The 3,342-nt window shown below is 35.8% G+C and overlaps 1 non-coding gene across 1 annotated transcript; it reads left to right on the top strand.

Annotated features, from left to right (window-relative positions):
- Positions 1–1,381: 1,381 nt before the first annotated feature.
- Positions 1,382–1,489, top strand: LOC112730869 (small nucleolar RNA R71). Its single transcript, XR_003166673.1, has one exon. It is a non-coding gene; the product is annotated as a small nucleolar RNA R71 (small nucleolar RNA).
- The last annotated feature ends 1,853 nt before the right edge of the window (positions 1,490–3,342 follow it).

Raw genomic sequence — 3,342 nt, 5'->3', positions numbered from 1 at the left:
ACTCAAGGGAGTCCTCATTCAATTGAAGGATTAGTTCACCTCTCTCAACATCAATCACAGCTCTTGCTGTGGCTAGGAAGGGTCTATAAGCCTGTTTTCTGGAATTGTTTGTCATTTCTAATGAGATTCTGGCAGCTTGCACCTCAGAGATTCCCAATTTCTCCATTACAGAGAAGGGCATGAGGTTTATCCCTGACCCAAGGTCACATAGAGCCTTCTCAAAGGTCATGGTGCTTATGGTACAAGGTATTAGGAACTTTCCAGGATCCTGTTTCTTCTGAGGCAATCTCAGTTGATCCAATGTATTTAGTTCATTGGTGAACAGGGGAGGTTCATCTCCCCAAGTCTCTGTACCAAATAGATTGGCATTTAGCTTCATGATTGCACCAAGAAACTTGGTAACTTGCTCTTCAGTAACATCCTCATTCTCTTCAGATGAGGAATACTCATCAGAGCTCATGAATGGCATAAGGAGGTTCAATGGAATCTCTATGGCCTCTAGATGAGCCCCAGAGTCCTTTGGTTCCTCAGAGGAAAACTCCTTATTGATCACTGGACGTCCCAGGAGGTCTTCCTCCTTGGGATTCATGTCCTCCCCTTCCTCTCTAGGTTCGGCCGTGTTGACTATGTCAATGGCCTTGCACTCTCCTTTTGGATTTTCTTCTGTATTTCTTGGGAGAGCACTAGGAGGGGTTTCAGTGATTTTTTTACTCAGCTGTCCCACTTGTGCCTCCAAATTTCTAATGGAGGACCTTGTTTCATTCATGAAACTCACAGTGGCCTTAGATAGATCAGAGACTAAGTTTGCTAAATTAGAGGTATTTTGTTCAGAGTTCTCTGTCTGTTGCTGAGTGGATGATGGAAAAGGCTTGCTATTGCTAAACCTATTTCTTCCACCATTATTAAAGCCTTGTTGAGGCTTTTGTTGATCCTTCCATGAGAGATTTGGGTGATTTCTCCATGAGGGATTATAGGTGTTCCCATAAGGTTCACCTATATAATTTACCTCTGCTATTGCAGGGTTCTCAGGATCATAAGCTTCTTCTTCAGAAGATGCCTCTTGAGTACTGTTGGCTGCAGCTTGCATTCCATTTAGACTCAAAGAAATCATATTGACTTGCTGAGTCAATATTTTGTTCTGAGCCAATATGGCATTCAGAGTATCAATTTCAAGAACTCCCTTCTTCTGAGGCGTCCCATTACTCACAGGGTTCCTCTCAGAAGTGTACATAAACTGGTTATTAGCAACCATGTCAATGAGTTCTTGAGCTTCTGCAGGCGTTTTCTTTAGGTGAATGGATCCACCTGCAGAAGTATCCAATGACATTTTAGCTAATTTAGATAGACCATCATAGAATATATCCAGGATGGTCCATTCTGAAAGCATGTCAGAAGGACACTTTTTGGTCAGTTGCTTGTATCTCTCCCAAGCTTCATAGAGGGATTCACCTTCTTTCTGTCTGAAGGTTTGAACATCCACTCTAAGCTTACTAAGCTTTTAAGGAGGAAAGAACTTGGCTAAGAAAGCAGTGACCAGCTTATCCCAAGAGTTCAGGCTATCTTTGGTTTGAGAGTCCAACCACACTCTAGCTCTGTCTCTTACAGCAAACGGGAAAAGCATGAGCCTGTAGACTTCAGGATCTACTCCATTAGTCTTAACAGTATCACAGATCTGCAAGAATTCAGTTAAGAACTGAAAAGGATCTTCAGATGGAAGTCCATAAAACTTGCAGTTTTGTTGCATCAGAGAAACTAATTGAGGTTTCAGCTCAAAGTTGTTTGCTCCAATAGTAGGGATGGAGATGCTTCTTCCATGTAAATTGGAATTAGGTGCAGTAAAGTCACCAAGCATCCTCCTTGTATTATTATTATTATTATTTTCGGCTGCCATCTCCTCTTCTTGTTCGAAAATTTCTGAAAGGTGCTTGCTGGATTGTTGTAATTTAGCTTCTCTTAGTTTCCTCTTCAGAGTCCTTTCAGGTTCTGGATCTGCTTCAACAAGAATGTTCTTGTCCTTGCTCCTGCTCATATGAAAAAAGAGGGAACAGAAAAATAATAATAAGGATCCTTTTTGCCCAGGTGTAGAGGTTCCCTTAGGTGAGTGGAAGAAAAGAAGAGTAGAAGAAAAGAAGAAGAGAAAATCTGAACTCAGAGAGAGAGAGAGGGGGTTCGGATTTTTGGTGAGTGAGGAAGAGATGTTAGTAAATAAATAAATAAATAGAAGAGGATGAGAGGGGGAGGTTTTCGAAAATAATTTTTGAAAAAGAGTTAGTGATTTTCGAAAATTAGAAGAAGAAATAAATTAAAATTAAATTTTGAAACAATTAGTTAATTAAAAAGAATTTTTGAAAAAAAGAGGGAGATATTTTCAAAAATTAGAGAGAGAGAGTTAGTTAGGTAGTTTTGAAAAAGATAAGAAACAAACAAAAAGTTAGTTAGTTAGTTGAAACAAATTTTGAAAATTAATTTTTGAAAAGATAAGAAGATAAGAAGTTAGAAGGGATATTTTAAAATCAAATTTTTGGAAAAGATATGTCAAAAAGATATGATTAAAAAGATATGATTTTGAAAAGGGATAAAAAGATATTTTTGAAAAGATATGATTGAAATTAGTTTTGAAAAAGATTTGATTTTTAAAATCACAATTAATGACTTGATTCATAAGAAATCACAAGATATGATTCTCGAACTTAAAGTTTGAATCTTTCTTAACAAGTAAGTAACAAACTTGAAATTTTTGAATCAAAACATTAATTAATGAGAATATTTTCGAAAATTATGAGATAAAATTAAGAAAAAGATTTTTGAAAAATATTTTTAAAATTTTCGAAAATAGATAAGAAAAATGAAAAAGATTTGATTTTTGAAAAAGATTTTGAAAAGATAAGATTTTTAAATTGAAAATTTGATTTGACTCATAAGAAACAATTGAATTTTAAAATTTTTTTGAAAAAGTAAATCCAAATTTTCGAAATTTATGAGAGATAAAGGGAAAGATATTTTTTTGATTTTTGAATTTTTAATGATGAGAGAGAAATACATGAAAATGATGCAATGCATGAAAATTTTGGATCAAAATAATGAATGCATGCAAAAACGGATGCACAGAACCATGGTCCAAACATAACTTCACAACCTCGCATAACTAACCAGCAAGTGCACTGGGTCGTCCAAGTAATAAAACTTTACGTGAGTAAGGGTCGATCCCACGGAGATTGTTGGTATGAAGCAAGCTATGGTCACCTTGTAAATCTCAGTCAGGCGGATATCAAATGGTTATGGAGTTTCGAAAATAATAATAAATAAACAGAAAATAAAGATAGAAATACTTATGTATATCAC

This window comes from Arachis hypogaea, chromosome 12 (assembly GCF_003086295.3).
Source record: "Arachis hypogaea cultivar Tifrunner chromosome 12, arahy.Tifrunner.gnm2.J5K5, whole genome shotgun sequence".
NCBI lineage: Eukaryota > Viridiplantae > Streptophyta > Magnoliopsida > Fabales > Fabaceae > Arachis > Arachis hypogaea.
This window is presented reverse-complemented; position numbering and strand designations above follow the sequence as displayed.